This window comes from Lichenostomus cassidix, chromosome 2 (genome assembly GCF_008360975.1).
Source record: "Lichenostomus cassidix isolate B80296 chromosome 2, HeHo_3.0, whole genome shotgun sequence".
Classification (NCBI taxonomy): Eukaryota; Metazoa; Chordata; class Aves; order Passeriformes; family Meliphagidae; genus Lichenostomus; species Lichenostomus cassidix.
The window spans coordinates 36,824,509-36,850,132 of NC_139482.1; the positions used below are offsets into that span (position 1 = coordinate 36,824,509).

Below are 25,624 nucleotides of genomic sequence, written 5' to 3' on the forward strand. Positions count from 1 at the left end.
CACTGTAACTACTTCTTGTGGGAAATATTCTTGTAAGCTGAACACTCATATTAGATTAGTGACTTTTTATTGCACTAGATGTGAAAATATTCAATGAATAGCTAGTCACTGCAAGAGGCTTTTCAGCAGCAATGCTCCAAAGCACTGCACTGAAAAGAAAAATAATGTGGTTGGATTAGCAATGGCCATACCAAAGATATATTGACCTACTTCCACTAAAAATCCATCAGTTCTACAGGAAGATGAATCTAGCAATGTCAGTAATATTTCTAGCTGAAAGCCTTTCATATCAAGCCAAGCAGCCTACATGTTATTGTTTGAGAAATTGTAGCTTTGCATTTCTGTTTGCCAGCAAGTGGCTGCTACACTACAAAAGCACAATTGTTCATTTCAGTGGAAGTGACTTCAGATAACACCCTGCCCACGAATGCCCTCTTCCTCCTTATGTTCTGGCTGAAGCATCTCTTTATCCCTGATTTATTACAGGAAAGAAAAATGTTTTTCTGCTCTTTATGATTTTTCCATTTTATCGTGGTTATGTATTTTTTAAAATTTCTTTTTTACTTTGTCCTACAGCTATAAGGCTTTGTTCAAATCTAGATTTAGATCAGTTTAGGTTTTGCCAATTTTTTAAACTTTTCCTTAGATATTGTACAGTTTCAGATCAGAAACAGGTTCCACCTGCTGACAGTCACTGCCCCTCTCAGAGCATGTTGACAACAAGCCCGAGGAATTCTTGTGAATGAGTGTCAATTTCAGAATCACTTATAAATTAAAGTCTGTATAGCCACCCTGATTTAGTAAGTATATTACTGAACGTGCTTTCCAGAATGCTACTTTGGCTCTTAATAAACATTGGTTTTATGTTAAAAAAACCCTCAACCCCCAAAAAACAACAAAACCAGCTCAGATGTTTAAAAGTAAAATAACAAAAGATGAAACAGAACAAAAAAGACATCTAAAGTCCCCCATTTAATCCCTTCTGTTTCTCAGTCTCTGATTATGCATGTGCTCTCTGATTATGCATGTACTCAGAGGCTATGTGTCTCTCCCCCCTTATCCCATAGGTTTTGAAGGAACACATAGGAAAGAGTAATGTCATATAAATTTGGTTCTTTTCTGTCAGAGAAATATTGAAAGAATGGGTCCTTACTTTGCAGGGCCTTGTAAAAGCATAAAAAGGGTATCTGATAACAATGGTTCTAAATAGCAGATATGTATGACACTCAAAAATTTTAATTTGAACAATATCATAGTGCAAATCCAGGTCATAAAACTTACTCAATTTCTCTTGATTTAACTATTTGCCTTACTTTCAGATTTTTAAAACTTACTGTGGGTAGTTTTTTTTTTTGTCAGTGGGAAGCTTGGCAACCTAGATTGTAATGTTTGCAGTCTCCTTATCTGATATATCAGCCTGGCTGATGTATCAACTCCAGACATGGTTGGATCAAACCTTAGATTTATTTGGCAAGTCTGAGATGAAATTTCTACCCACCCCATCCCCTCTATTTAAGATTTGCTGTCAAATATAATTTATATTTTTTAAAACTTTATGGGAATTTAAGAATTCTGTCCAGTAGAAAAGGCTAATAAGAAAGTTTTCCAAGGACCAAGGCTTATCATGTCAATGTGATATTGGTGCATTGTCCACTCAAAAGTGGTTGGATTTATTTTCCTTTGAAGGGTGACTAATTTGACAGTCTCAGGCTCTGACCTACAAATACACATTTTTAAAGGATTCTTCTTTGCAAAGATTTTGGGTTTTATTGCTTTTTGGAAATGTATTTCTCACAGTGAGCAAAATCTGAATTTCTATTAAATTTGATGGTGTTTGAAAAAAGTTTCAACTACTTATTTAAAATAACTTAGTTGCACTTACATTAATCAAATACATGACAAAGACCTTAATCCTCAGAAGAATAATTTATTATTTCAGGGGAAAAAAATAAAAGGAAGATGAAGGAAAAAGCAAATGGAGACAAAATTACCAGGAGGAACTGGGAGGGGGGAGCAGGTGGAAAGAAAAGGAAAAACAACCAGTTTGGCACCTCTGAGGACCTACATCTGGAACTGGTAACGAAAAAATTGTTTTAAAAGCTTGTGATATCACATAAAAGCAGGAAAACTCATTCTAAGGGAATGATGGAAAGCTTTTAACTGGAAAAAGAGAGAAGGAGCAAAAAAAGAGACCTGCTTTCAGACTTGTAGTTTTCCAGCAGACTGGTGTGACTACTGCAGATGCCTCAAACACAAATAATTTATATATATATATTTTATATATATATATGCATGTGCCGTTTGTCATTTTTTTGATGGATCAAGGTTTTGTCTATACTTATTGAAAGCAAAGCAGAGAAAATATTTCCAAGCCCATTATATAATTTGTTAGATTTACACATCCAGCATGGCAAATGAATCTCCTCTGGAGACAACACTTTTTACTTTTTGGTTAAATCCAAAATACCAAAGCTAAAACCCAATGTTCCAAGGCGTGTGCAAAAATTCCCATTATCTCAGGAAGAGCAATTATTCTCTGATGTAAATTACAGTACTGTTTTGGAATGGCAAAAAGGCCAACTAGGATCAAAATGATATTCTAAACTAATTCAGTTGAGAAGAGGCATTAGCAAATAATTACCATAAACAGTGTTCAATTATTATATTTGAATAGTACTTTTTATTACAGTCTCAAGCAAATACATTTGTTTATCCCATTAACACATCTCAGTGCTAGGAGTTTTCTTATTATGCTTCACAAATTTGGAACCGTTAAAAAGCAAACAAACTACTGGGGATTGCATGCATATAACTAAAAATCTGAATATTCACAACTGCAACTGTGATATTTCACCCTGCATTCTGTTGACAGTGGATGATGACATAGAAGAAGTGATTGATGCTCTTTCTGGGTTTTATGACTTTAATTCAAGGACTGTATAGCATATTTGGTAATTTAGTTTAGCATCTATAATCTAGCAACACAGATTTTGTCTTCTCTGTTTTGATAACAGCATTTCTCTCTTTTTTAATCAATAACCTGTTTTAAGAGACAGGTATAGCTCAAGGGAAAAATATATCCACTATTAAAACTGAATTCCAGTAGCAGCATCTTGTTTTGTCTGGGCTGCTAAAGAGGATCAGTAGGACACATGCTCTAACGAGAATGAGGTGAAGTGCATGTCTAATGTATGTCATCCTGAAGCCTGATCAGGGAAGAAAGATTATTCATCTGAATTCAGATTGCATTCTTTGATTTGAGACAGAAATATAATTTAAAATGGCCAGTTAAAATTTGTAATTTTTTTTCATACATTTTCCTAAAAATAAAATATTACAAAATTTGTAATTCCCTGATGCTTCAGGGTAGAATTTTTTTCCAATAAATAAGATTCTTCAGGCTCTGATTGTGCAGCTGAAGGGCTTTACACCAAGTCCTAAAAAAGACTCTATCAAACTTTCCTCCAGTAAAGGTCCACATAAATTTAGCTGCTCTCAGCCCAAAAATCTCATATATCTAGAGACTGAATCCTATTCTTTAGATGTGTTTGATATAAAGGAACATCTTCTTTATGGGAGACTTTCAAAACAAATACATTTCTGCAGTCTGATGATCAGTTGACATTAGGGAAGAGAGGATGTAGCTGAACATAAGGCTTTGATGAGTCAATTTAAGAGAACCTCTTCTGTTTCGTATAAGTTGTATATATTTGTCTTATATTTCTTATGAGTTGTATCCATTCTATTTTTAATGTAGCAAGCTCTTATTTCTTTAATTAAATTTATAGTCTTACATACAAGATTTCACATTAGTGAATAGGAATGCTTAAGTGAGTGTGCTTCTGCAAGGGAAAAGTGAGGCAACAATACATAATATGAGTGCCTAGAAAGACTTTTTACAATTCTCTTGAAGGTAAAACAGATACTTCCTGTGTCTGATTTTGCTGATGTTATGCATAGAAAGATGAGGAAAGAACCTTTCCTCAATCCTGGCATTGAGGAAAGAACCATAGGAGAATAAGATTTTGACTTGATCAGTATTACAGTGCCAGATATTCTCTACCCTTCATTCCTAGACTGACCTCAAACTATTTGAAAGGCAGGTTGTCCATGCCATAGACTCAAAATAACACCTCTGGAGAACACCAAGAGCATGCACAGGAAGTCTTCTATCTAGGTAAGGAGAGGGAGAGATGGGTTAATCTATTTTTTTACTTTAATTTGGCTGAGCAAACATCAAACATTGTATCTGTGATAAAATCTACTGCCATTTGAGCGATCCTCATTATTTTTCAGAGTTACAGTTACTTCTTTCTTTAGAAAAAGTGTTATGCAACAGGTTTATGTAAGTGATAAGGCTTGGCTCAGCCTCCCTTTATTATTCATAGATAAATAAATAAAAAAGGACATAACCAGCCATAGACTTTTTTTTTTTCAAAAAAAGCCTTATCAATAAATTATAACTTTGCTATGAAAAGCATGCTGTGTAAATGCATTTTCTGCTAGCTATACATTAAAGTCTTACAAGGGCATGAGGAATTGAAAGTGTCTTTCTAATGGATCATCCATCTTAGAAATTATTTGAATTCATGGATTAAATGTCAGCTTTGAAAGCTTTTGGTGATTTATTTTGGACCTTAGAAGAAATAACACCTCTACTGCAAAATAAAATTATTGCATTTTCATATTCTATATTAGTTATTTCTGGAAAAATATTTTTAGAAAAATAACCTGGGGATGCTTCTGCCTCCCACCTTTGAAAGTTTCTAGTATTCTATGTTGCATTTGTAGTGGAGTTGCCAGGACAAAAGTGGAAATGGCCAGACAGAGTCCTGTATAGGAATAGTGTGCACCATGCATCAAAAAAAAATTACACTGGCTGAATGTGCTGATATGGTTTCTCTGGTGCCAGTACACAGAACTTGGACAGAGTTTAGCATAGAACTTTTACTTCAAAAAGAACTGAACTATTATAGCAAACCTTTACAATTCTTGCAATAGAAGTGCAGGGAAATATCAAAAGTATTTATCAATTTGACACGATCATTTAAAAATGCGGTAGAGAGAAGGCTGTGTGTCCCTTCCCCCGCCCCAGGCAAAGTGAGAAATATTGACAGAGAGATGATTGACAGTCATTTAAAGCAATGGAAAGATCCTTTGGCCTTTTCATGGATTTAAATCAGATTTGGAAACACATTAAATAGAATTAACTTCAGACATTTAATTGCAATGCCTGAGCTAAAAGCTGAGTTACTTTAAGCACCTCTGTAATTGAAGAAGATTGATAGACATGTCCAAAGGCAATCCAGCCTCCTTAGTGTCTGGACTGTCCCTCTGGTACTATCCCATTTTCTACTCTGTGATAGTTTCCAGACTGAAAATTTTCAAGTAAGTGGCTAAAATGAGACAGATTGAATACAGGTTTAAGAAGCAAAAATCATTTTGTACTGATGAGAAGCAGGGAAAAAATTATTTACAGTCAAATTTACAGGTACTGAACATAGTGGACCTCTGTCTTAGTTTACCTGTATTTTGATAACATTTGTTGCTGAAGTGTCTAAGGAATTTTTTCTCAACTGATTTCTTCATAAAAAACCAAAGGAGACTGATCTATTCTTCAAGTGCTTGTGAAAGTATTCTGGCAGAGGGGCTTTTAGGTAAAGATGCAATCTCCCTATTTTAATAATCAGGAGAAGGATCAATAAGGCAAAATGCAGAGATTCTTTTTACTTTTTGAATATGGAAGTACTGGATCTTACACGTTCCTTAAATGTACCTCTGAAAAAAATGCTGAAGAGACTCTAAGATTAAGATTTAATAAGTACAGAGTTAAGAGAATTAAATTTAGGTGGTCAGAGAGAAAATGCTGATAAAAAAATTGAAATCTTTGTTATTAAGGGAAGATAGCGAGAACTTCAAGATCTTCATGCAGCACAGAAAATGAAGGACTAAATTTTAATGAATTAAGGCCTATGAAGGTTTCAGAAAAGGATTGCCAAACAAGCAAGGAAGTTTTTGTTTTAAGTGACTAAAGAGCTTTAGGTAATCAGAATTGCAGATTTGTATTGTGAGCTAAGAGAAATCCTTGATATTCTACTAACTTTTGCCTAAAGGCTCATTAAAAGCCTCTTTCAGGAGTACAATACTGAAAACAGGAAAAACAACAACAGACTGTATGTAGCATGAACAGGACAGGGAAAAAAACCCTAAAGATTCTCTAATGTCATTATATATGTTTCAGAAACAAATTAATTTTGAATACTGTGGTCAAGTCTGTTTTTTTTCTCTTAGAAAGTGTTATGGAAAGAGAATTGATCTAAATACAGGAGATAAAAGTGACTGAGATATAGGATAATAAGTTTGTATAGAAATAGGCTATAAATGCTGGGATTATAATCAAGCAAGACAATGAAAATGAATGGGCACAAAACTGGTAAATTAAGAAGATAATTTGTGTGTTCACTTTACAGGAATTCCATTATACAAGGGAATCCTATTATACAAGATCAAAAGGAATTCAGATGTATTGAAAGTAATGCATATAAATATGAGAGGATGTTTTAAGTTGCTGTGTTTTCTGTTGCTATCCACTTCATCACCTGCTTTCACACTGGTGCTAGTCCCTACTGTCAGAAGTCCTACTCAGACCTTGTAGGACATGTTTTTTCAACGGTAGAGAACAAAATCTTGATTACATTTATAATGTGAGTGTTAGCTGATGGCTCTGGCTTTGACTGTGTCACATGAGTTAATGCTTTCTAGCCACTTTTCCACAGGATAGAGGATTGCACCACAACTCTTACCTTTCTTCATAGTCTCTGGGGAAGGTTAAACACTACTGACATTCCTGAGGTGCTAGACTTTTTCTTTTACCTGGGGATGCCATTCCTTTGCTGTAAGAAAAAATCTTCTAGTAGATACTAATTTCCAGAGTAGCCACACAACTAAATTCATGCTTGCTATATCAAATGGGGAGAAAAATTAAATTAAAAACCAAGTGAAAATAGAGATATGCTAGCCAGACTACCTGAAACCAAATTTTTTTTTTGTTTGGTGGAGCTTAACCTTCATTTGGTGATATTGAACAGAACAGTCTTGTTAAGCAGGGTGGAAACAGGCTGAAAGTATGTGGCAGATACATGGCCAAAAATATCAGTGCTGATTTGTTGCCTTTAAAGTAGTCAAAAATGTATTCTGGGAAAGGGCAGATGGTCTGACAGAGAAATTTGCCATTAGAATAGAAAGAAGAGAAACATAAGGACATGGAAAAACACTACAGCATTTAAAAGCACTTACATTCACTTAAAATGCACTATAGGATATTGAAAAGGCTGTTATAAACATTTCTGAAACTTGGGGCCATGGGCTAATGCTCTTTAGAAGAGATATAAAAAACCTTTATGGCTGAGTAGGACATGGCTTTCTTAGGCACACAGATGAACAAAAACCTCTCAAGTTTGTGACCAGTAGATGAAAAAGGTTTCACATGTGATCAGAGTAAGTGTTTATACATGCTGGCTTGTTGTCTTGATGGATAGTTATTATACTGAACATAGTGCTGCTATAGAAGATAAATACCTGAAATCAAAACATTATTCATGGCCAGTTTAGAAACGGCAATGAAACATGCTTAAAACAATAATTTTATGACTTCGTATTTATATAACTGCCTTGAAAGATACAGACCTTCTTCCCTTGGGAAAAATGAAATTTGAAAAATTGGTTCAAGTTATTCTGAAGATATAGTTAACCCAGAGATAAGTATTCTGAACTGTTGCTGGAATAACCTACACAAGTAAAAATGCACTAAAAATTCATTGCCTTTGCTTTGCCCAGGATGGATGAGGGAGAAAGAAATAATTTGGCTCTGCTTGAAAAAGGAAGACAGGAAATTCAGTGAGTAGCTTTTTAAAAAGCTTTGGTGGCTAAAAGACATATTTTGAAGTACAAAAGAAATCTCACAATTTAAGTGAAATGAGTATTAGTTATAGCTATTTTAGGATGAACTAATGCAGTCCTGAGATTTTGGAATGAGACAGGACTGCTGTTTGCATGTTGCTTTTTAAAAAGGCAGGAACATGAAAGGAAGCTTCAGTGTCTGCCTCAATGGGGAATGCTTGGGTCCATGCTGTGTTTGAACACTCTGCCTTACCCATTTTTGTCTGAAAGCCAAGTGATTGTTTTAGTCTGAATCAGATGACTGCGGGAGGTACAGAAATGCGTGGCTGCTGGAGTGATGTTCTTCCTGCAGTGAGGTGAAAGGTCAGTTGTACATGTTTTTCTCTGCCAGTCCACACCTTCCAGAGACTACTAAATGAACAAGGCATCCACCTCCCATGTAAACCTTCTAGTTCAAATAGTTTTATCCAAACTGACCTCTCATTAGTTAATGAAGGATGTTGATGCTGGAAGTCCTCTCAAATCAAATTCTGTGGGGAAAATAAAGATTTGTGTCTTGATTCTTTACTCCATTACTTTTTCATTAGTCTGTTTTTTAACTCTGTGTTTGTTCTTGTGCTCTCAGGAAAGGAATTATATTGAACTAAAAAATCGGGATCAGAATGTGGCATGGGAAATAAGAGAACTGTGCTATGAAGGTAGATGAACCAATTAAAACCCAAACTTTCATGCCTACTCTGTCTCTTCTGTCACCTCCTGATCAGGGTTCCTGGCATTTAAAGTGAAATACGCAACAAAATTACTTCACCTACCAAGTATGTGAGGTATGATGTCTCACCTTTTAATGTTACCGCTGGCACATTAGACAGCTATTACCCTGTTTCAACTCTGTGTAAAATATGCACTCACGCCACATTTAAAGCTAAGGATCTCTGGAGGAACAAATACTTTACTGTGGGATTATATCTGATTATTTGTAAAGACTATTAGCCTAGGAAAGGTGACTAGGAAAGGGTGGGATGATATTCTGTTTCCACAACTGCATTAATTATCTTAACCAGTTTGGTTCATTGCAGTCCCTCATTTGTGCCTCTATTGACTTTAAAGATAATTAAATACATTATTTTACAAACTCCAGAAGACTTTAAGACAGAATAACGAATGGATCATTGACTAAACTGCAGTCAATAGGCTATTATAATTTCCCTTAATACAGTGATACTGAAAGGTTCTACTTAATTTCAAAGATTACAGTTACTGAGCAGTAACTGCATAAATAGAGAAAAGGCCACTCAGAGTGTCAGATAATGAGATGACATGAAAAATTATGGTTGTGAAAAGAGAAAGAAAGTAGTTTTCAAATTCAGTTTTAGAAGTTGAAAGGTAACTGACTTTCTCATTCAAAAGTAACACTGATTCTGCTGCCATTTATTTAGGATGGGTGAAATCCTCTTGCCTAATTTTGGATGCTCTCAAACATTGTGACTTCAGAAGTTTACTTTTGAGGCCAGTCAGGCCATCACTGTATTAACATTTCAGTTAACATCACTGGTGACAAAGAGTAAGAGGTGATGACACTGTTCCTGACATAGAAACTACAAATGTTATTAAAATGGAACTCAGAGGAGCTGCTCTTCTCCAAAATGTCTTTCCAAATAACCCCACTGAGTCATCATTTGACATATGATGTGGACTTTTTGGTACATTTGAACAGGTTCTGAGATTCTTGGCAGAAAAAAGAAAAATGATTATGGCCCACTGGAATGATGCAAAAAACTCGTGTTAGTAAATCTATTGAAGAACAGAAAAAATCTGATCTCATCTTGGGAAGACTCCTTTTGGACAAACTCTGAATAGTCATAGAGAAATGACACATGAAATAGAGGAACTTATTAAAGAGCTTCCACATACAGAGGAACTTGTTAAAAGAGGGTGATTATTGATTTTGTGATTAGTGTGGAGCATTCAGACTAAATGAGTCCTGTGAGTATAGTCAGATAGATTAGTGTCTTTATGCCATCAGTTGCACCTGCCATTAAATGAGTTACCAATTAATGGAAGGCCACTTTTTGAAACCAGCACTGGAGAGGATTGCATGGGAACATAAAAGACAGGAACATTATTGTTATCTGATAAAGTAAAAATAAAGTATTTACAAAGTACCCAGTTGTGGTGTGTGGGAATATTTGGGTGCTTTATAGAATATTCAGACCTTTATAATGCTCTTTTCTTGGTAGCTAATACAGTAGAAGGGAGGTAGCTACAAAGATAGGTGTAACTTCTAATAAAAGATAAAGTTGATAAATAATATGAGAAGGTGAGAAAAAATGGAAATTATCTAGAAATAGAAACAGTTCACCTGCAGCAGGTAAATAGGGCAGGAAGCCCTGCCATGCACTGGGGCTGCTCCCCAAGCTGGTCTTGGGTTACCTCCGAGAGCTGCTCCAGCCAGGAAAGAGCCAGATCCAGTGGAAACAGCCAAGGGTGGACGTGCTGTGGGCATGCTCAAGAAGATGTATGGTGTGCTCACTGAGCTGGAAGTAGTAGGCTTTACATTAGTGGATACAGTGCTTCCAGTTTGTGATGGATGGCTTCACATTATGCATCAAAATGGTACAGGAAAGAAAAAAAAAATCACCTCAGAAAGGATAATTTACAAGATGGTGTTAAGAAAAAGAACCAAGGGATATGTTAAATTAAGCCATATCAGTGAGAAAATGTATCAAAGCTCAGTAAGATATTTGGCAGCACTTTTCTCCCACCATGAGGTAAATGACAAGATAGTGGCAAAAGATGAGATCTATTTTAATAAAGTGTTCTCTGAGACAAACTTAGTGCTGCAGATTATGGAATGTAACAGGAAGAGCCAAGTTCCTCACCATTTAACTGGGACTCATTTTAGGTTAATGTTGAACAGATATTCCTGACATAGAATTTAATCAGACTTCTAAAATGTTAGATATCAAATGATGGTAGATAAGTTTTATGCATTATTTACACCATTTTAATGCAAATAGTTTTAAAATGTGAGCTCCTCGGGAAGCAGCTGCAAAATTTGTGTTTCAACAAGTCTATCAAATTTCCACTTGAGGGTACTTTCAGGGTAGGAATAAATACAAACAATAATGACTTGAAGAGATGACAATAACAGCTTTAAGAGGACAATATTTTCTTCAAACATGAAGATTTTAAGACTGGTTATTATAGAGGGGCTAAAGAATTAGTCGTCCGCTTCCTATTGAGTGGGATTCAGGCACTAAGTGGTTTCCAACTTGTAGCATAGAAATATAAAAGAATGACCTTCAGGGTTTGGTGTGCCCTCGAAAGAAATGCAAATGGATGCAGACAGCATCCATAGAATGGTTGCTTTTTTATATGTGGACTTGGTTTATACTGTTTGGAAAACAAATGCCTCCAGATGACCCACCTGATTTTATATATGTTGATAAACTCATTATTGCATGAAGAGAGAATATTTTTTAATGCATGCATTTTGCCAAATCTCAGTGGCCCCTCAGGTTTTTGATTCTCTCGCCTTTCAGGAATGCTTATCTTTGACTTACTGGGTGCAAAAATAGCCACGTTCCTTTGCCTTACCCTGCTGACATATTTTTTCTTTACTTTCCTTGTTTTATTATTGTGCTTACATGAACTAAATATTCAACCTGAGACACATTTGCTACTAGCCCCAAATCTTCAGGGTTAAGGTGTATAATTTGGTATTCAACCATATGTGGAAAAAGTGTAGGAAATTATGAGGGTAATGGTCTGTGTCTGTATAAGCAGCCACCCTGTTAAAAGACAGAATGAATTGAATGTTGTAAAGAACTTTTCTAGTATCTTCCTGCAAAATAATCTTTTGGGTAATATTTTGAACTCAGAATTGAGGTAATACTGGAGGTTTGTTACCATAGAAGACACAGAAATCAGCTGCGGCTAGACCTATGCCCTACAACGTGTTTTACTCGTAATCTGGATGTGCATGCAAATCAGATTGGATTTCAAAACGTGAGAGGAGGAGGAGAAGGAGGAAAAAGAGGAGAAAGAGGAGAAGTCTTGTGCTTCCATGCACTTTTTGTGTTGCCAGTGCTAAAGGTGTTTTTGATGCTATTGAGGTGCATAGCCACAGGAAGTAAAGCTTGTCTCATTCAGAGGACAGTTGCATTTGAAGAGTGTTTCTCTTCTTTCTGTCAGAAATAGCTGAGGAAGGCTGTAAGAAGTGTCCAACTTATTAATTAATACCATAATAAATAGGTAGCCTGGATAGAGCTTTAGAAACTAGTAATTGCTATTAATGAGGTGCCTACATTCCGTTCCCTGTAACACTGTCTTGAATCAATGAGAACACTGTCTTGAATCAATGACTAGTTTCTTATCCAGAACATGTGCTGCCTTGAAGGGAATTCTAGTGCAACAAGGACACAAGGTACAAACTTAGAAAGGCTTTTTTTTTCTTTTCTCCCCAAGTCAAATTACCCTTCTCAAAGCAAACGAAAGATATTAGAAATTTAATATAAGTTCTGAGTAATGCGGCATGTTTTTCATTCTCCTTCCTTCATTTCATCTGTTGCTATTCACCCATTAAGATTTAATTATCAATTTTTATTTTCTTCCTTCTTCTCTTCAGCCTATGGGTCATCCATTTATTGTTACTGCGTTCAACTCTCATGTTAATGGCCTACCCACGTGAAATAAAACTGTAATGTCAGCACCTACTTGTGTCTAAACACCATGGTTCAGCTGTTCCATAAACCAAAAAGGCTGCCCAATCACTTTGAGGCAGGCTTCACCTCTCATTGCATTGAACAAGACTGAAGAAACTTGATTGCAAGACATAAATGTTTAGATATCCAAGGGACAAAGAACTGCCAACTCCTTAATTATTTTTTTATCTACTAGAGAAAGGATTAAAAATAAGTAATATATGGGTAGTATTTAAAGCCAAGCAAGTTCCCAGTGGAATTAAGTCACAATACTTTTACAGTGAAGATGACTAATCACCAGGGAAAAACATCCAATAGCGAGTTCTTCATGTACTGTCTCCAGTTCAACTTTGCATCTTTTCCTAGGAGATAAGAAATTTTTCATCTTAGTATATGGGTTCTAAGCAAAATATAAAATCATGAGACATAAGAGTGGTTTCAGCAAATTACTTAATCATGTCATCTGCTCCTAAGCTCTTTAGTAGCTATTAAAGTATATGAATTCTGAATTGATCACTAGGTTTTTTGTGTCTTCATTAGCTTTTGCTGTAACTTAACATACATCTTCCAATGAGCTATGTAGGCTTTTCCTCTTTTCTTGGAATTCAGTTATGGTCAATGGCTGTATTCGTGGTATAAATAAACTTCTCTCATCACCTTGTATGAAAACCCACAGTCTTGCCAATAACCTTCTGATAGGGCTTGCAACAGCGCAAAGTTTAAGCAGTATAGGAGAGATTTTGTGGCAGCATGTTCAATTTCTTGTAATACAGCTGCTGTCCTCTGAGGAACCTCTTTGAGGAGACTCAGTTGTTTGATATTGGTGATGGCAAGAGATATCCAAGGTACTCGTGCTGTTTCCTTGAGTGATTTTACAACAATGAAATGAAGAAAAATTTGTGAAGATCTTAGCAGTCAGAAAGAGTACCAGTCAAGAGTACTTCAACTAGTTGAGACTTGGGGAGTTGTCAGCTAAATCATTCTTTTTCATGCAGTTCTGTAAACGTCCATGCATGGCACACTTCTTCATGCTGTTGTTTTCAGATGCTGATTTATTAGGACTTCCTGGATACTACACAGGGCTCTTTCTCAAGAGCTGCTTCTGGAACACAGTCTGCAAAGAATTAGCCAGTTCATTTGCCAGGAAAGAAAAGCAGACAATGATCAAACAGAAAGACCAGATAGAAAATTGCAAATTTTCCCCAACTGTTCATCCATTTTTTTCAGAATATTTTAAACTGTAGTGTACGGAAACCACAGGGATACCCATAGGATGATATAAATAACATTCATGACTAATAAAATCAACCCTCAGAAATCCCTTTGTTGACATTCAAGCATTGGAAGAAGGAAGCTAAAAATATAGACTCATACCTTCACAGTCAAAACAACCTAGTGTATGTTTTTGCATAGGAATAATAGAAATGCAAGCTGCAAAGAAGCCAGGGTAGAGATCCCATACTGTGAATGAGGATATTTATGCACAGGCTAAATGTAGGAAAGGAAGTAGTTGGGGAACAACATATGGACTCTGATGATCTATTTGAAGGGTCATAATAAGGTCTCTTCAGACAGGGCAAACCTGTGCTTTGGATACCTCTGAATTTTTGTCATGACTGTTGCTATGTATTTTCTGAGGCATCCTGGAACATTCTGTAGCACTTGTTCCTTGCTTTTTGTTTTTAATATGATAATGTTGCAAGGAGACTGTGAACTGTTTCAATTAGCAAGTCCTGTAACATGCTTATTATAGTAATGGAAATTACTCCTGGAATTCAGTCAGTGGTGGAGTATAAATGGCTGTGTGAGAATGAGTTAATCTCCAGCCTTTGTTAAATGTTTTTCCATGTGTGGGAGGCCTTGGTAATTAATGCACTTTCCCCTGATCTGCAGATACTGTCATCATTCCCATATGTGATTGATATCTCTGCCTTCACAGGTTTGGAACTTGACACTTACACTAATAGACAGATTGAAGTCACTGATAATAATTTCAGAAGAGACTTCAGAAATTTTAGGTGGAGCCGGCCGTGTTTCATTTTGTGCCCATTTCCTCTTGTCCTGTCACTGGGCACCACTGAAAGGAGCCTGGCTCCACCTTCTTAACACCCTTTAGGTATCTATACACACTGATAAGATCTCCCTGAGATCTGCTGCTGCTTTTTTAATTCATCTATACACTAATATCGCTGTACACTGTTTAGTTGTATGTTTGTTCTCATAGCTGTGTGTTTCCATACTGTGACCAAACTCAGTAGTTTGGCAGACTGTGAAGTGAGATGATAGTAAAATATTGTTGGCATAAATATATACATTCCTGAAAGGTGTTTAAAAATTATCTTTACTAGGCAGAAATTTATCGTGTTCTCTTATTTCAAAGCATTTTTATCTATAGTATGTCTACTCATAAACTTGAAAATGTCAGTATCATATTTTAAGAGACAACCAAAAGGTATTTTCCCATGTATTCTTAGCCTTTAAAAGACCACTGTCCATTGTTTTCTGTTTTGTAAGTAGTTAATATACAAAGTTTCCTTGTGTATACATAGGCATAGTGTCTGAAATCTAGAATTTAACGAGATATCCAGATACCATAGTGGTCTATAGCACAAAATGAACTGCCCCAAAAACACAGGTGAGAATTATTGAAATCAGGATGGAAATATATGTTTAGAAAACATAAAAAATCATTCTGAGTTTAATAAAAATGGTTACAATCAATGCCTAGTAAATCAGGCCAATACCTCTGTGCTTTCATAGGGAATGTAGGACCCTCCTTTACCTTAATTTCATAAAGATTTGAATATTGACGCCAAATGGAGAAATAACTTGTTTGACCTTGACAACTGATATTTTCTACAGTTTTTGGTCTAAAAGAAAGAATTTTGCTATCTATGTCTGCTTTCCTTCAGATTGAGTTGAATTGTCAAAGATATGCCACAACTATTCAGCAAATCTCTTCTGAGACATAACTACTAGGTTACACCAAATGGAGTTCATAAGTATCTCATTTGTGTGTTATAAAAGATTTCTTTATACACTGCAGCACCATTCTAAGAGAAAAAAATGGATTTTAAAATACACAGAAATTATTTTTTTCGTTTCTGCTACCTGAAAGACAAATTATTTCTAAATCAGAACTTTCCAAGGGCAACTGCCATGTTCTAAGATGTATGTTTTGATGACTGTGTATGTGACTAGAGAGAGAGAGGAGGAGAGGGTGATGGAACTAATAATCTATTGGATTATTGTTTTATATCTTTAAATAAAAATATGTTGTCACCGCACAGAGCAGTATGCTATGTGTGTGAATTGTCCTTTTGATGCTTTTCTGATACTATGTTGATAAAGTAATTGCACTTGCTTATCTTAAAGCTATCATAATTTGTTATTCATTGAATTTGGAAAATGTGCTCAGCACTCTATGGGCAAAAATTATTTTTTTTTATTAAAAAGTTGATTAAAAAGAACATGAGTTATTTACTCAATTGCTGAATAAACACTGTTTGAGGGATAGGTCTTTTTATGAGGCAATTCCATTAAGAGGGAGATGAAGTGATGCCTCCACCTTTGTAATTTTAACAAGACAGGATTTGCATCCACAGACAGTGCATTCTCTAGAGATAACCGCTCTTCCTTCCTCTTCCTTCCAAACTAACAATATTGCATTCAACATACTCCACCAACTTTTCAACACCCACCTCTCTAGGCTGCGATTTTGCCTTTTGCAGCATTTTTAGAAGTTTGTTGAGGCAGTTTCTTTGTCCAAAAGCTTGTTCTTACAGTTGTAGCCATGAGAAGAGTTTCCAGGGGGCCCTGACTTCCATAAGTTGCATCCATACAAGTCTGATAAGGTTCTCCAGTAGCAGTTATGTGATATCTGTAAGCAGTGGATGCAGTTGTCAAGTGAACATTACCTTCCTTGTGCTTGAAAGGATTTTACTGTCTTCATCTTTCTTCTAGGTAATATAGTCATCTTTTGGGGAAGAGTTCCATCCTAGCTGTGGTAGATTGTATCAGTGGATTTTTCATCTTCAGAAAGGAAGTGGAGAGAGTGAAGATGAGGTGAATAAGGTTAGGCTTTCCTTTCCCATTGAAATACTTCACAATTTGTGTAGGGCATCAAATGCTACCAGAAAGGCAAATGGACAGCAGAACTTGGTGTGTACTGTAATTATATGCATGAATGCAAGATACATATATTTAGCTTCTTGGGCTATCATTCTGTATGCATGTACATCTCATTGTCAATTGAATGAATTTGAATTTTTAAATTAGCATCTATTAATGTAACCTGCTGTGTAGGTATTACAAGCTATCTAAAAAGCTCTATTGTACTGCTAAACTGTTAAAAGCTCAGCAAATAGCAAAAAAAATTCCTCTCCAATAGACAGGTAGTTATTTTTAGCGGAATTATCCATGCAATCAGCTTTTCAACCTATCCAGGAGATTTCTTTGTGCTAACATCTCTCCATTAGTACCGGATGAATACTGTCAATACCAAAGGCAAATTGTGTCTCAAACAATAGGTACAGATCTGCCTTATTAGCAATTACAATAGGAAAAGTGACATGCCTTATTTTATTGTTATAATATCATTAAAATGTACCTATACTTTCTGACTGAGAACACTTATGTCATGAGGGCAATAAAACATGGTTTTAATTCTTCATTCCAATGTGATTTTGCCAGGAAATATGTGAGAGACTTGAAAAATGGAGACATTTAGTTGAATAGAACCATGTACATTTTCAAACATTCTATTATATGAATAATTGCTGAGGTTGGGGTGAAACTGTGAAGTCGTCTGAAAATGTGGGAATCTAGTAGTACAGTCTAACAAGCAAAAAAAATGTGTGTTGTTGCTTAATAAGTGCTATGGTTCTGCATTACGTGTTTTCTTCATTGCATTCATGATGCAAGTCACCCCAAAAAAGTTTGTCTATATCTTTAACCTATTTTTGATGTACTCAATGGGTACAGCAGAGGGAACACAATTAATGTAACTGAGGAAAGTTTGCAATTATAAACCCAATATTGAGCGCAGTTAGGTCAGTACAGTTTTGAAGTCCAGCAGATAAAAGAAGATAACACCATTTAAGTCACTGGACTTTGCTTAGACACCAAGTGCAATAGAAAGGTCACTTTTCTCAATGCAGAGTGACTTGTACCAGGTTCTCTCAAGGATTTTACTCCATGTTAATTTCAGTTAATTAAGAAACTTTCCATTCCTTGTAATGAATAGTTCCTAATGTGAGTGGAAGGTGGCACATCCTGACTCATTGGTGGACTGGACTTAGAAGCTATCACTTCTTACTGCTTGAGAAGTACTATATTAACTATTTAATTAGTATTTCATGGCCATGCTAGAAATACAGTTAATTACTTATGAAACTTCCTGTTCAAATTATTTGCAGGTATTAGAAATGACAGTCTTTCTCTGACAGAATATAAACAAATGAATGATCCTCTGCATTTTCCATCCTGTGTCCTTTCTTTCACTATCTGAATGACCTAAGATTTTACTGCCCTTTCCTCTGTTTGGTTAGGATAGAGAATGTCAGACTTGTTATACTTCCATATTTCCAGGAAAATGAGGAGGCTGAAAGAAAGCTATAGGCCATTTTTCTCTTTTATTTCTATCATTATTTGAGTATGTGTCCAAATCATTGGCTGACTCTTGGGAAATGAATCTCTAAGAAATGGTGGGAATTGATAACCCTTACTCATAAAACTGGATCATAAGACTGTGTGGCTTTGGCCATAAAAAAGCTCCTTCCATGATTTCCTGCCAGTGAATATCAGCCCTGACATCTAACATTGCCAATTTTTATGTCTTGGGCTACTTACAAACTGAGGCTGCCAATTAAATTAGGACTTAATAAAATTAATCTCATTTGAAACACATACTTTCAATAAAAATAGAAGGCTTTAATAGCGGTCAGTGCAATAATGGTGGCGTAAGCCAAATGTTTTTAGTTACATCTGTGCACAGATATTCAACTCAGTGCAACTGAGTGAAAATGGGGTTCCAACAGAGGGGATCTTATTTTCTGTGAGGTAAATTCTTGGGGGGCATATAGCGTATGCACTATTAAGTCAGCTGTAAATTCTTCTTTGCTGTGGTAGGTATGTAACAGTCCAGGCATGCTGTGCATTTTAGCCATTTCTTGAGTCTGGTATTTACAATTTTTTATCTTTTGTGCTTCATAATTTTCAAATATTTACATGATGGCCTACCATGCAGCTAACAGGAACACTGAGATGCTTCAAAAACAGCATCCAAAAGAGAATTTCTTTGTAAGACCAAAATCCTATAATTCCTTTTTGATACTCCAGGGAATCAACAACCAAACATTATTGCTTTCACTTTTTACTAAAGTCTTAACAATGCAGCCAACAATGCAGTAAGAAAAAGAAAATATGGACATTCCATCTTTGGGGAAGAAAATGGATTTTGAATACCTTTTACAATTCAAGCTGGTGCTGGTTTTATGATTCAGATTGCAGGTAAATTTTACATTTGAAAGGGTGCCATAATTAAGGTATTATAAATAAACTCTCTCTTTGCACAGGCAGAGCCTTTGGCCTTTATTGGGCATGCAGTATAATCAGTATAGTATAATAAAATTGTATAATAAAGCATGCAATCTGACGCCTGATGAGACTTCTCAGGAACCACAATAACACAGGATCATATATAAACATACACTTAACTCAATGTTTCATTGCCAAGGAGCCTATAGTTCTACTCCAGAATATAAAAAATATCTTGTGAATAATTTTTCCTGTAGGCTTAGGCCATGAAGATCTTATGGCCATGAAGATCTTATGGCCATGAAGATCTTATGGGATTCCTCACACTCCGCACATTAGTGTGGATACTACATGCTAGCATATTTGCTCATCATATTGGAAGAAGAGAAAAAAAATCTTGGTTAGGTCACTTTTTAGGTGTTATATCTTTGCAAAACCAAGATAGCATTGCTTATGCTCTGAAGCCCACTATCTGCCCAAAGTGGAAAGGAAAGCTGGTATTATTCTTGATGGAGTCCTTGCCGTTGCCTGCTTTGCTCACTTCAGCAGCCCAGGTGTCCAGCCCCTACAGTGAAGTTATGAAATCCTTGCAGGAATTACAGAGCACCTTTGGAATACCATCAGTGCAAGTCTGGCTGAGCCACTTTTATTTCTGGCAAACAGCTATATTGCAAATAAATTGGGTAGGAATATGCTAGGACCAGTGAGAGGTGTGTCTTGCCTCTCTGGATCAGGGGCTTACTTATGAGTGGAGCAGCAGCAAGTATGTTGCGACTCTGATGCTTGCAACAGCATTCTTTATCACAATCCTAGGCTGATAAACTTTTCTAACAAACATTGCTTGCCTTTAAAGATTTTAACTAGATGTTTTGGTAGCATGGGAAGTGAGAATGACAGAAGGTCATTTGGTAATTGATATGACTTGCGTGGATCTCAGCATTTCAATTAACATTGTTATTGTACAAATCAAATGAAGTTGATCAGCCACACAAACAGCCCTGGACAACCACCATGGAGACAATGCCTGAGATTTAAACAATGCTGAAATGAGAAGAAAGTCAGTCAAAACACTGGGGTCTTTTGAATACATTATTAGTCAATTCACTAGTCGGATTGTATTCAATCTAGATGAAAGGAATCAATAGTACATTTAGTTAGAAGGTTATTGCTTTTGTGAGAGGACTTGCAGAAGGAATTACAATTCTCAAAAGGTGTGTTCAAAGTGTTCTTCATAAGACACAACATGCCTCTTTTATACCAAAGTCATACAAATGAAGGCATTTCCTTGGGTAATTGCATATCTCTGCAGCTAAGTAAGTGACTTGATTTTCAGAAGTGCTGGGTGCTGTCTTCTTTTTAAGTTTACAGGTCTTCACCGCCTGTGTAAAGTAGGCCATTCATAAGAGTGCCTAAATACAGATTTTGGTGCTTGAATTTAGGCTGCCAAGCTTAAAAATTTTGGCTTTGATAAGTAAAACAGACTTTCTAAGCTAAAAGTATGACAGTAAACTTGGCTCTAGCTAGACAAAAATTGACTGTATTACAGGAACAAAATGTATATCTTTTGCTTCCATTCTACAAATTCTAAGTGCCGTGAAAAAAATCCCAGCAGAAATGGGAGAGTGAATTCTGAAACTAAACTCTAGGCATAAGCAAATCCTGACATTTGTATGTTTCTTTCACCACATTGACGATTCTACTGCAAAATGTTTTGATGGACTATCAAATAGGAATTTGTTCATGTATTTATGTATATGTACCTCAAAAACATAATAATCAGAGACTAACATGCAGTCAAATACATAGGTTTATAAATTATATTCTTGCCAATTCTATCACTCTTTATACCTGGTATGTTCCTCAAACTTAAAACCTCAAACAAACAATTCAAGACTAGAGCTACAGCTGTTGTAGATCCATGTGCTGCATGTGCTTCAAAGAAGGGAATGTGCTGATATAATCCAGCTGAGCATTTGGCCTCTAGACATGAGTTTACTTTACATTCAGCACCGAGAGTGAGATCTACAGGTGGTATAAGTCAAAGCAGGTCAAATACAAGTTAGTGGAGCACTGATTTGTCACAGCTGAGGAGAAAGAAGTGGATTATGATGACAAAGATGTTTCTCATTACCTTTCCTAAGCACTTGGTTTTAAACAGGCAAACAAATCCATGTGCTGAAGTAGAAGTATATAGATTTGCAGTTTCTGCTTCAGTGATAGTTTCTTTAGCACTAGTGTATGGCTGTGACTTTACAGATGTAGGTGACAGATCTGCCTCTGCTGAAGAAATGGGTTTTCACAGTGTAGAACAGAGTGTAGAAGCACTGCAAAATTGTTTGATCCTGAAGGAAGAAGAGTTGTGGCATTTCTTCCATGTAAGAGACATTGTTGATGTCTCTTTTTTGTTGGTGTGGAGTTACAGTTTCAAAGTGCTGGATCTCTGACTGATGTAAATGAATCTGTTGCAAATTAAAGTGTTCTGTTGATTCAAGTTTACTGTAAAGTTGATTTCAAATGTCCTTATATTACTGCTTTATGTAAGACTACTGTAAAAGTAAAGTATATAGTCTTAGAAGGAATAAAATAACTACAGGGAGGTAGGAAAAAAGGAACTAAAATTTGAATTAGATTTATGTTATTTTTTTGTTTTATAATAAAGAAAGAATGGAATTGGGTGCTTTAATACCTGACTATTTTATTAGTCTAGATTAGTCTAGTCCAGGATTTATAGCTCTCTATAGGGGGATTAGCTCTGAGGCTAATGAACAAGGTAAACCATGAGAAGCTTCATAGCCTTCTGGGAGGGACAATAATTTGGAAAATGGAATGTGATTAAGTTGTACATAATTTGTATCTAGAATTACCTTTGATTTCTCTGAAAGTATAGTACTGACTGGTGCATTTATGCAAAAACTGTATAAACAAACTGTGACCAGTTGCACTGTGAGGTGTTCAGGAGAACAACATGTAGGATTGGTGGGCCAGTTCCCAAGATGTAGAGCCCTGACCTTGCCTAGAGAAATATTTTCAGATTTTATTAAAGCTTATGTGACAGTGGAAAATGTGCGAAAACCTTCTTTTTACAAAGCACTGAAACAACACAATTCAAAAGTATGCTGCAAAAATGTGGGATCATTTGTTTATTGCAAATAAGTGCATGAGGGGGTATTCAGGGAATTTCCATAGCTGTATCCTCTAGCCCTGCAAGCAGGGCAGTACCTGCTGGCAGGGCTAAGCCCATGGTTGTCTGAGCATTGGAAGGCATTGGTAAAACACAGGAAGCCTCTCACAAACAGGAGAGAGTCTTTGCTCTTCCTGATCATTGGCCTCACTTTAGTTTTTAAAAAATGTTGAAGTTTGGATCTGGTCTGAATACAGAGCTTTTTGCTGTAGAGAGCAAGAACCAAAAGAGATATGTGATTCTGCAGTACTTGGTTTATTTATGTATAAAATCCCATGTGTTGGAACTTGGTAGCTTGAAAGGCTTTATTACTTTATACTTTAATGCAGAGACTTGGTGTTACGGCTACAAATGTTCTCGTATTTGCTCTTTGTTTAAGCTGATGGCTGCTGCATATACAGCCCCAGTGAATAAGCAACTGCCTGTTAATCCTGAATCCATGTGCACATGTTTATTTATTTATTTACTAAATGCAGATGAAGAATTTCAGGAAAGGTTTGAGAGGCTTTGAAGATCTGGCTTTGGGGTAAGTATTAAAAACACTTGATACTTTCTTAAACATAAAACCTTTTTCATATACTTTGGCAATTTAGATGGCTTGAATGTTTAGAATCCATGTGCTTCTGTGAGAGGTAGAGCCCATTGCACAGAGAGAAGGCTGGTCGTGCTTCCTGCCACCTGGACAGTAAGAGCCTCAACCACTCTGATCTAAAGTTTCAGCTAAAATTTCTTCATTTGTATTAATTTTTGGACTTAGAGAAGAACTTGACTACTCCACATGCTTGAGGGGGAAGGAAACAAAGCAGTATCTCTGGTCTGTTTTGTTCCAGGCAGTCATCCTTTCTCACACTTTTGGGGAACATCTTTGCATATTTGTCTTTTTACTGCCTTTCAGATAGGGATGCCTTAAATTGAACCTCTTCTGTTTGTTATGGGCTAGCAGTTGTTCTTAAATCTGACAACTGGGAATGAAGTCTTAATTCTAATACCTACCCACCTTGCTTTCTTACACAAGTTTTGTGGTTTTTGTTTTTTTTTCCTTCTGCATTAAACTATATTGATCCCTTCTAGAGAGAAGGTATGTGCTATTGATTCAGCTATCTATTTCTGCTGTGTACAAGTGCTGAATTTGTTTAATATAGCTATTCTTTTCTCTTTATAAAGTATTTCAGTGTGGATTAGATGTTCATTGGACTCTTTTGAATTAACTGTGTGGTGCAGGTCCTACTTATGACTGCTAACTCTTTTTTTACCTCCAAAAGTGCGTCTTTTCCATCTCTTTTGATCTAAGCCAATATGACTTGCTTTACAATCAGTTTTCAGTTCAACTGCAGATGAGGGTAAGCTAGTTTGCCCTTTGTAAAGTGATCCTCTTCTCTGTAATTGTCACTCTCTGTTATGATCCAATTATTAAGGTTCTTTGGAAATACCTCTGCCCGAATTAAGGTACAAACGAGACCATATGCCAGTCAATAGTATGGGTTTTATTTTGATAGAAAATATGAGAGAGAGAGGGAAGAAAAGAGAGAAAAAGAGAAGTAGGAAAAGAGGTGGGGGGGACAGAAAGAGGGAAAGAGAAAATATCACCATCCGTGGATCCCAACGATGTTGCGTTGATCCTCTCCAGCCGGTCTTCTCGGTGGTGGTGGTCCCCCCAAAAGCACAGAATGCCATGGGTTAATATACACTCAGGCCAGGGGCAATGTCCAGGCATGTCCCCCCGGGGGAGGGGGCAGCCTCTAGCAGCAGACTCTGCTTGCATCACCTGCACTCTTGTGGTGCCAGGCCTAGCACTCTGGGGGGTCTGTGATGGATTGTGACTCCCCCTCAGCTGCCTCTCACGTGAAAGTCCCGTGAATGTGGCCTGTGGGGTTGGGGGTTCCACAGCTGGGCCAGTTTGTGCCAACCTGGCTTCTGTGAGCTGTGCTCTGCCCCCACCCCAAACTCAGCCAGGGATGATCCTTAGTGCAGCTAGTGGCTTTGGCCTTTGTGGATGCATACCTTTCCCTCAGCCTGAAATGATTGAACAATAGAGTTTCCCTTTATCTAATCTCAGCAGTTTGACTCAGTCCAAAGTCCCAGTCAGGTATCTTCAGGGAGGTTTCTTTGATTGTAGCATCTTTATACGTTTTTTGTTATAATGAGCAAAACTTTATATCAATGTTTGAGGCATGAACTATTTCAGTCTCTGACACTCTCAAGTAGGAGAAATATTCTATTTTTTTGGTCTCTGAAAGGCCTCAAATTATTTGGTACCAGCAAGAAGAAATAAACATGCTGGGGACAGAAATAGCAAGAGCTCCTTTCCTGAGTAACAGTGTGAGAAGAAATCATAATTGGACCTACTATCATTCTAGATCATAGAAAACCAGAAGACAGTCTATTCTTTGCCAATTGTGTCACTTAATGCAAATCTCAACAAAACACAAAATCAAGCCCAATAACCTACAGCAGCAAGAGTGATACAGCATCCATTAAACACTGATTTACCTTAAAACACGCAAAACCTCAAGAGTCTGGCCTTATCACAGATTCACAATATATTGTAGCCTATTTGATTTCTACCAAAGAAAAAATTTTTCAACAGAAGTTGCTCTGACTTGATCTGACTCTTGGTTATGTTGCCAATAGGATACCAATATACATTAAATCCTGAATATTTTCTTCTCATTCTGCCTCATCTGTTTTTTTTGGCTACTTGAGAAAACAAAAATTCTGTGATTAGGAAATAATTTTTTAGCTCTTTAAGATGTTCTATTGAGTTTAAGTTATCAACTAATGTCATTTTTAGTTGTCACTGATTTGAGAAACAAACTATTCCCCCCAATTTCTCAAGTTTGTTGAGATTTGTGACATGAAAAGATGAAAATCTTTGAGCTTCTCTGAGTTCATATAACCCCTTTCTTTTCTTTAGCATGAGTAGCTTCTCTGGTTTTATGGGAGCTGAATGGCGACATACAGTGGGAAGAGGAGGTATCCTTAAGTAGTTTCAAAAAATTGTAAGAAATGGAGTGGCTGCATATTAATTCTGGATCACATGCCTAGCTTCCTTGTGTCTTAGTACATGAGAAATACAAAGAAACTTTGCCTTGCTTATGCCAAACCACAATACCTTTCAAGAGCTGGGGGAGCAAAGATAGGAACAGGTAGGTATAATGATTCAATTGATGCAAAGCAATTTAAGATACAAGAATTTGATTGAACACATACACAGCAAGGTGCATGTTTTAATACAGAAATGCTGGTTGTTGGGAAGAAAGGGAAGGGATTTTCTCATCATTTTAGAATAACACACCATGTGGGG

At 36.4% G+C, this 25,624-nt stretch overlaps 2 long non-coding RNA genes across 2 annotated transcripts in view; both read left to right on the plus strand.

Annotated features, from left to right (window-relative positions):
• The window catches only part of LOC146441159 (uncharacterized), a 161,459-nt gene that overhangs the window by 38,483 nt on the left and 97,352 nt on the right, over positions 1–25,624 (plus strand). The window lies entirely within an intron of this gene.
• Positions 4,075–8,373, plus strand: LOC146441160 (uncharacterized). The gene is made up of 3 exons (XR_014850409.1): positions 4,075–4,177; positions 7,837–7,896; positions 8,170–8,373. It is a non-coding gene; the product is annotated as an uncharacterized LOC146441160 (long non-coding RNA).